At 37.6% G+C, this 9,423-nt stretch overlaps 1 non-coding gene across 1 annotated transcript; it reads right to left on the bottom strand.

Annotated features, from left to right (window-relative positions):
- Window positions 1–417: 417 nt before the first annotated feature.
- Window positions 418–525, bottom strand: LOC112774897 (small nucleolar RNA R71). The gene has a single exon (XR_003189352.1). It is a non-coding gene; the product is annotated as a small nucleolar RNA R71 (small nucleolar RNA).
- Between the last annotated feature and the right edge of the window lie 8,898 nt (window positions 526–9,423).

Here is a 9,423-nt window from a genome sequence, read left to right as displayed (position 1 = left end):
GAAAAAGAAGGAGACATGGCCGAAAATAATAACAATGGTGGAGATGCAAGGAAGATGCTTAGTGACTTTACTGTACCAAATTCCAACTTACATGGAAGAAGCATCTCAATCCCTGCCATTGGAGCAAACAATTTTGAGCTAAAGCCTCAATTAGTTTCTCTGATGCAACAGAATTGCAAGTTTCATGAACTTCCATCAGAAGATCCTTTTCAGTTCTTAACTGAATTCTTGCAAATCTGTGATACTATTAAGACCAATGGGGTTGATCTCGAGGTCTACAGGCTTATGCTTTTCCCATTTGCTGTAAGAGACAGAGCTAGAATATGGTTGGACTCTCAACCTAAAGATAGCCTGAACTCTTGGGATAAGCTGGTCATGGCTTTCTTAGCCAAGTTCTTTCCTCCTCAAAAGCTTAGCAAACTTAGAGTGGATGTTCAAACCTTCAAACAGAAAGAAGGTGAATCCCTCTATGAAGCTTGGGAGAGATACAAGAAACTGACCAAAAAGTGTCCTTCTGACATGCTTTCAGAATGGACCATCCTGGATATATTCTATGATGGTCTGTCTGAATCAGCTAAGATGTCATTGGACCATTCTGCAGGTGGATCTATTCACCTAAAGAAAACACATGCAGAAGCTCAGAAACTCATTGACATGGTTGCAAATAACTAATTCATGTACACTTCTGAAAGGAATCCTGTGAGTAATGGGACGCTTCAGAGGAAGAGAGTTCTTGAAATTGATACTCTGAATGCCATATTGGCTCAGAATAAAATATTGACTCAGCAAGTCAATATGATTTCTCATAGGCTGAATGGATTGCAAGCTGCATCCAACAGTACTAAAGAAGCATCTTCTGAAGAAGAAGCTTATGATCCTGAGAACCTTGCAATAGTAGAGGTGAATTACATGGGAAAACCCTATGGAAACACCTATAATCTCTCATGGAGAAATCATCCAAATTTCTCATGAAAGGATCAACAAAAGCCTCAACAAGGCTTTAATAATGGTGGAAGAAATAGGTTTAGCAATAGCAAGCCTTTTCCATCATCCTCTCAGCAATAGACAGAGAATTTTGAGCAGAATCCATCTAGCTTAGCAAATATAATCTCTGATCTATCTAAGGCCACTCTAAGTTTCATGAATGAAACAAGGTCCTCCATTAGAAATTTGGAGGCACAAGTGGGCCAGCTGAGTAAAAGAGTCACTGAAACTCCTCCTAGTACTCTCCCAAGCAATACAGAAGAGAATCCAAAAAGAGAGTGCAAGGCCATAACCTTACTTGGTGTGGCCAAACCCAGAGAGGAGGAGGAGGATGTGAATCCTAGTGAGGAAGACCTCCTGGGACATTCACTGACCAATGAGGAGTTTCCCTTTGAGGAACCAAAGGAATCCGAGGCTCATCTAGAGACCATAGAGATTCCATTAAACCTCCTTTTACCATTCATGAGCTCTGATGACTATTCTTCCTCTGAAGAGGATGAAGACATCATTGAAGAGCAGGTTGCTAAATATCTAGGAGCCGTCATGAAGTTGAATGCCAGTTTATTTGGTAATGAGACTTGGGAGGATGAACCCCTTTGTTCACCAATGAACTAAGTGCATTGATAAGGCAGACATTGCCTCAGAAGAAACTGGATCCCAGAAAGTTCTTCATACCTTGTACCATAGGCACCATGACCTTTCAAAAGGCTTTGTGTGACCTTGGGTCAGGGATAAACCTCATGCCACTCTCTGTAATAGAGAAACTGGGAATTTATGAGGTACAAGCTGCAAGAATCTTACTAGAGATGGCAGACAAATCAATGAAATAGGCTTATGGATTAGTAGAGGACTTGTTAGTAAAGGTTGAAGGCCTTTACATCCCTACTGATTTCATAATCCTAGATACTGGGAAGGATGAGGATGAATCCATCATCCTTGGAAGACCCTTCCTAGCCATAGCAAAAGCTGTGATTGATGTGGACAGAGGAGAGTTGGTCCTTCAACTAAATGAGGACAACCTTGTGTTTAAAACTCAATGATCTCCTTCTGTAACCATGGAGAGGAAGCATGAAAAGCTTCTCTCATTGCAGAGTCAACCAAAGCTCCCATAGTCAAACTCTAAGTTTGGTGTTGGGAGGCCACAACCAAACTCTAAGTTTGGTGTTGAACCCCCACATTCAAACTCTAAGTTTGGTGTTGGGAGGTCCCAATAATGCTCTGAACATCTGTGAGGCTCCATGAGAGCTCACTGTCAAGCTATTGACTTTACAGAAGCGCTTGTTGGGAGGCAACCCAATATTATTTAATTATATCTATTTATTTTTTATTGTTATTTTATGTCCTTTTTTTCTTAGGTTGATGATCATGTGGAGTCACAAAAACTACTGAAAAATCAAAAACAGAATGAAAAACAGCATTAAAAATAGCTCACCCTAGAGGAAGAGCTTACTGGCGTTTAAATGCCAGTAAGAAGCATCAAACTGGCGTTTAACGCCAGAAAGAAGCATCAAGCTGGCGTTAAACGCCAGAAACAAGCACCAGACTGGTGTTTAACGCCAGAACAGAGCATGGAATTGGCGTTAAACGCCAGAAACAAGCAGCAAGCTGGCGTTTATCGCCAGACATGCATTCTAAGGGCGTTTTGCACGCCTAATTGGAGCAGGGATGCTAAATCCTTGACCCCTCTGGATCTGTAGATCCCACAGGATCCCCACCTACCCCACCTCTTCTTCTCTCCTCTTCACACCTTTTCATAACTCTCTTCCCCAAATACCCTTCACCAATCACCTCCATACCTCTTCCCTAAATACCATTCACCACTCACATCTATCCACTCTTCCCATAAACCCCACTTACCCCAAAATTCAAATTCTTTTCCCTCCCAAACCCAACCCTAATGGCCGAAACCTACCCTTCCCCCCACCCCTATATAAACCCCTCAACACTACTCCATTTTCACACATTACAACCACCACTTCTCCCCCTTGGCCGAATACACCTTCTCCCTCTATCTCCTCCATTTTCTTCTTCTTCTACTACTTCCTTTCTTCTTTTGCTCGGGGACGAGCAAACCTTTTAAGTTTGGTGTGGTAAAAGCATTGCTTTTTGTTTTTCCATAACCATCAATGGCACCTAAGGCTGGAGAAACCTCAAGAAAGAGGAAAGGGAAGGCAATTGCTTCCACCTCTGAGTCATGGGAGATGGAGAGATTCATCTCAAAGGTCCATCAAGACCACTTCTATGAAGTTGTGGCCAAGAAAAAGGTGATCCCTGAGGTCCCTTTTAAGCTCAAAAAGAGCGAATATCCGGAGATCCGACAAGAGATTAGAAGAAGAGGATGGGAAGTTCTCTCTAATCCTATTCAACAAGTCGGGATCTTAATGGTTCAAGAGTTCTATGCAAACGCATGGATCACTAGGAACCATGATCAAAGTGTGAACCCAAACCCAAAGAACTGGCTTACCATGGTTCGGGGGAAATACTTAGATTTCAGCCCGAAAAATGTAAGGTTGGCGTTCAACTTGCCAATGATGCAAGAAAACGCATGCCCCTATACTAGAAGGGTCAACTTTGATCAAAGGTTGGACCAAGTCCTCATGGACATATGTGTGGAAGGAGCTCAATGGAAAGTTGACTCAAGAGGCAAGCCGGTTCAATTGAGAAGACCGGACCTTAAGCCTGTAGCTAGAGGATGGTTGGAGTTCATCCAACGCTCAATTATTCCTACTAGCAACCGGTCTGAAGTTACTGTAGATCGGGCCATCATGATCCATAGTATCATGATTGGGGAGGAAGTGGAAGTTCATGAGATTATACCTCAAGAACTCTACAAGGTGGCTGACAAGTCATCCACTTTGGCAATGTTAGCCTTTCCTCACCTCATTTGCCACCTCTGCAATTCGGCTGGAATTGACATAGAGGGAGATATCCTCATTGATGAGGACAAGCCCATCACTAAGAAAATGATGGAGCAAATAAGAGATCATGGACCTCAACAAGAGCATGAGGAAATTCCTCACCATGAAATCCCTGAGATGCCTCAAGGGATGTACTCCCCTCCACAAAACTATTGGGAGCAAATCAACACCTCCCTAGGAGAATTAAGTTCCAACATGGGACAACTAAGGATGGAACACCAAGAGCACTCCATCATTCTCCATGAGATTAGAGAAGATCAAAGAGCTATGAGGGAGGAGCCACAAAGACAAGGAAGAGACATAGAGGAGCCCAAGAGCACCATTGGTTCTTCAAGAAGAGGAAGACGCCACCCCTCACTAAGGTGGACCCGTTCCTTAATCTTCTTGCTCTTATTTTCCTGTTTTTCGGTTCTTGAGCCTTATGTTTTATTTATGTTTGTGTCTTTACTATATGATCATTAGTGTTTAAGTGTCTATGTCTTAAAGCTATGAATGTCCTATGAATCCATCACCTCTCTTAAATGAAAAATGCTTTTAATAACAAAAGAACAAGAAGTACATGATTTTGAATTCATCCTTGAAACTAGTTTAATTATTTTGATGTGGTGACAATACTTTTTGTTTTCTGAATGAATGCTTGAACAATGCATATGTCTTTTGAATTTGTTGTTTATGAATGTTAAAATTGTTGGCTCTTGAAAGAATGATGTAAAAGGAGAAATGTTATTTGATGATCTGAAAAATCATAAAAATGATTCTTGAAGCAAGAAAAAGCAGTGAATAGAGAAAAGCTTGCGAAAAAAAAAGAAGGCGAAAAAAAAGAAAGAGAAAGAAAAAAAAAGAAAAAGCAAGCAGAAAAAGCCAATAGCCCTTAAAACCAAAAGGCAAGGGTAATAAAAAGGATCCAAGGCTTTGAGCATCAGTGGATAGGAGGGCCCAAAGGAATAAAATCCTAGCCTAAGTGGCTAAACCAAGCTGTCCCTAACCATGTGCTTGTGGCGCGAAGGTGTCAAGTGAAAACTTGAGACTGAGCGGTTAAAGTCGAGGTCCAAAGCAAAAATAGAGTGTGCTTAAGTTGAGTCTAGCAAAGTTGAGTCACAATCTGAAAAGGTTCACCCAATTATGTGTCTGTGGCATTTATGTATCCGGTGGTAATACTGGAAAACAAAGTGCTTAGGGCCACGGCCAAGACTCATAAAGTAGCTGTGTTCAAGAATCAACATACTGAACTAGGAGAATCAATAACACTATCTGAATTCTAAGTTCCTATAGATGCCAATCATCCTGAACTTCAAGGGATAAGTGAGATGCCAAAACTGTTCAGAGGCAAAAAGCTACTAGTCCCACTCATCTGATTGGAGCTAAGTTTTATTGATATTTTGGAATTTATAGTATATTCTCTTCTTTTTATCCTATTTGATTTTCAGTTGCTTAGGGACAAGCAACAATTTAATTTTGGTGTTGTGATGAGCAGATAATTTATACGCTTTTTGGCATTGTTTTTATATAGTTTTTAGTATGATTTAATTAGTTTTTAGTATATTTTTATTATTTTTTAAATAAAAATCATATTTCTGGACTTTACTATGAGTTTGTGTGTTTTTCTATGATTTCAGGTAATTTCTGGCTGAAATTGAGGAACTTGAGCAAAAATCAAATTCAGAGGCTGAAGAAGGACTGCAGATGCTGTTGGATTCTGACCTCCCTGCACTCAAAGTAGATTTTCTGGAGCTACAGGAGTCCAAATGGCACAATCTCAATTGTGTTGGAAAGTAGACATCCATGGCTTTCCAGCAATATATAATAGTCCATACCTTGCCCGAGTTTAGACGATGTAAACTGGCGCTCTCTGCCCTATTCTGGCGTTAAACGCCAGAAACAGGTTGCAAAGCAGAGTTAAACGCTAGAAACAAGTTACAAACTGGCATTTAACTCCAAGGAAGACCTCTACATGTGAAAGCTTCAATGCTCAGCCCAAGCATACATTAAGTGGGCCCGGAAGTGGATTTCTGCATCATTTACTTATTTTTGTAACCCTAGTAACTAGTTTAGTATAAATAGAACTTTTTACTATTGTGTTAGGAATGAATATTTTGGATCATTTTCAACATCATCTTTTGATCATTTTTAGATCTCTAGACCTCCATGGGAGGCTGGCCACTCGGCCATGTCTACCCTATTTTCACTTATGTATTTTTAACGGTAGAGTTTCTGCACACCATAGATTAAGGTGTGGAGCTCTGCTGTTCCTCATGAATTAATGCAAAGTACTATTATTTTTCTATTCAATTCAAGCCTATTTCTTCTCTAAGATATTCATTCGCACACAAGAACATGATGAATGTGATGATTATGTGACGCTCATCATCATTCTCACTTATGAACGCGTGCCTGACAAACACTTCTGTTCTACATGCAAACAAGCATGAATGCATATCTCTTAGCCTCCTGATATACGATAAGAGTCTTCGTGGTATAGGCTAGAATTATTGGCGGCAATTCTTGAGATCCGGAAAGTCTAAACCTTATCTGTGGTATTCCAAGTAGGATCTGGGATGGGATGGCTGTGACGAGCTTCAAACTCGCGAGTGCTGGGCGTAGTGACAGACGCAAAAGGATTACTGAATCCTATTCCAGTATGATCGAGAACCGACAGATGATTAGCCGTGCGGTGACAGCGCATTTGGAGCCTTTTCACTAAGAGGACGGGATGTAGCCATTGACAACGGTGATGCCCAACATACAGCTTGCCATGGAAAGGAGTATGAAGGATTGGATGAAAGCAGTAGGAAAGCGAAGATTCAGAAGGAACTAAGCATCTCTATACGCTTATCTGAAGTTCTCACCAATGAATTACATAAGTATCTCTATCTTTATTTTACGTTTTATTTATCTTTTAATTATTAAAACTCTATAACCTTTTGAATTTGCCTGGCTGAGATTTACAAGGTGATCATAGCTTGCTTCAAGCCGATAATCTCCGTGGGATCGATCCTTACTCACGTAAGGTTTATTACTTGGATGACCCAGTGCACTTGCTGGTTAGTTGTGCAAAGTTGTGACAAAGAATTAAGATTATGAATGTGCGTATTAAGTTTTTAGCGCCGTTACCAAGGAATGAACGATCACGATTTCGTGCACCAGTTATTTTCTTCTCAACACCAATGTCTTATTTTCTTTAGTAGTTCATTGTTGCATCTGCATATTTGATTGCATGTTTGTTTGATTTTGTGCATATTTTACCACTTGGTTGAAGTGATAAATTCTTTTCAAGACTCTATTTTATAATATTTCACTAATTTAAATTCTCATTTTTATGTTAAACTTGTTTGAAAAAATTTTATTTTGGAACATGGTTTAGAGCTCGAACACACAAAACCAGTGAGATTTTGAGCCTAATTGATTGGTTGCATTTTATCAACCAATGTTTTATTTTTGGTGTGTGTTGTTCTCTCTAAAATTGTGATCTTTGTCTTGCTTGATTCTATATTTACATTGTTTGATGTATGCATACACTTACATGATTGAGGCCTTTGTTTTACTGAGCTTACTCACCTATATGGCCTTACCTTTCATTATCCCTTGCAAACCAATTTTGAGCCTATTTTACCCCTTTGTTCTTTACTTTAGCACATTATTAACTCTAGGCGGAAAACAATAATGTCCTTAATTTGGTTAGCTTAGATAGTGACAGTGCTCACGAATTAAGTGTGGGGAAATTGGGTTTGCCAATATGTGGTTTGAGAATTGGGTGTTGTGTATTCTTGAGAAAATATGAACAAGAATGTTAATAACATATTTATGCATTCAATACCTTAATCATATGCATTGAAAAGAAAAAAAATGTATTAAGAAAAGAAAAATAAAAAAAGAGATAAATAAAGGAGAAAAGAAAAGAAAAAGAGCAAATAATAAAAGGGGACAAAATGCCCCAAAGTAAATGGTGATAGCAATGCATATGTACTGTACTCGAATAAGGATGCATGAATATGTGGAAAAAATAATTAACGGGTAGTTAGGCTTTATATTATGATTATATGGATTGTCCTAAGTTAGGTGAGAAGTTTAGGTTAATTAAGGATTCAGATTTTAGTCCACTTAACCAAATACAATCCTACCTTGACCCTAACCCCATTACAACCCTTAAAAGACCTCTTGATTTGTGTATTTGTACATCAAATTTCTGTTGATTGGTAGAAGAAGAGCAAGCCTTAGAAATCAAGGTTAGTAGAGAATTGAGACATTCGAACCTTAAACACATGAGTGATTAGAGTGTATACACTTCCGGTGAGGGTTCGATGCTCGATTCTTTGTTCCCGACTTTCATGAGCTATTTTCTTCTACAAGTTTACTTGTACTTCATTTTTATGATTTGAATTAGTGAAATCCAGATCATATTTGTTCTTGAAAGATTTATTTACTTTTCACCAAGTAGGTAGAAATATTTTGCATGTAGTTGCATTCACATAGATAGGTTGCATTTCATAAGTCTTACCATTCCCTTCACTCTTTAGTTCTCTTAAACTTAGCATGAGGACATGTTAATGTTTAAGTGTGAGGAGGTTGATAAACCACTATTTAATGATGCTTTACTGCCAAGCACGGTGTGCCATTATTACTTAGACCGGTTGGTTCGGGATTTTATTTTGGGGCAGAAGGAGGATATTAGATTTTGAGTTTAGTTAATTGGAAACCATTACCTATTTTATTTTTTAAGCAAGTTAGTGGTCTAGGTGTTAGAGACTTTATGCTTGCAAATATAGCAGTGTTGGGTACGAGCGTGGATTTTTTTTAATTGGCTCAGAAAAATCGTGGATTCATATCTTGCAACATAAGTATCTAATTAATTAATTAAGGATGTGTTTGATTTAGCGTTTGAAGTATTAAATTTATATTTAATTTTTTTAAAAAATTTTACTTTTTGTTTGACTTTTTTTTTAGACACAAACGTGATTTTACCCTCCAATCCAGATTTACCTAAACCTAAAAATTTTAGTTTTTATGTTTATTTTTTTTATGTTAGATTGAAATTTATTTTCTATCTACCAATTTTATCATTGTTTATATAATTAATTTTATTATTTTTTTATAATATTTTTTTATAATGTTCTCTCATGCATATTATTATTTTTTGTTTACATGAATTTTTTACCTGCTACTTTTTGTTATAGAATATTTTTTTCTTTATATTATGATTCTATTAACCCTATTAGAGTATTAAGAGTACTAAGAGTACTAAAAAATAATAAAATTTATTTAAATATCTAAAATAAAATTATAAAATAATTATTTAAATTTATGTTCTTTTCAGTAATTTTTTATTTATAAATAATTTTGAATAATATAATCTAAATAATATTTAGTTTACTATAATCTATTTTAATATAAAAATTGTCAAACATAGACCACGCCAATACCAACTTACTTTTGATCAAAACCAATTCTATACAAATTCTATTTATAAACTTTAATCTAAACACACACTAATTCTGTTCTCATATTTTTTTCCCGCACTCTCACT

This window comes from Arachis hypogaea, chromosome 18 (genome assembly GCF_003086295.3).
Source record: "Arachis hypogaea cultivar Tifrunner chromosome 18, arahy.Tifrunner.gnm2.J5K5, whole genome shotgun sequence".
Classification (NCBI taxonomy): Eukaryota; Viridiplantae; Streptophyta; class Magnoliopsida; order Fabales; family Fabaceae; genus Arachis; species Arachis hypogaea.
The sequence above is the reverse complement of the archived record's forward strand: the minus strand, read 5'-3'. Positions and strand labels throughout refer to the sequence as shown.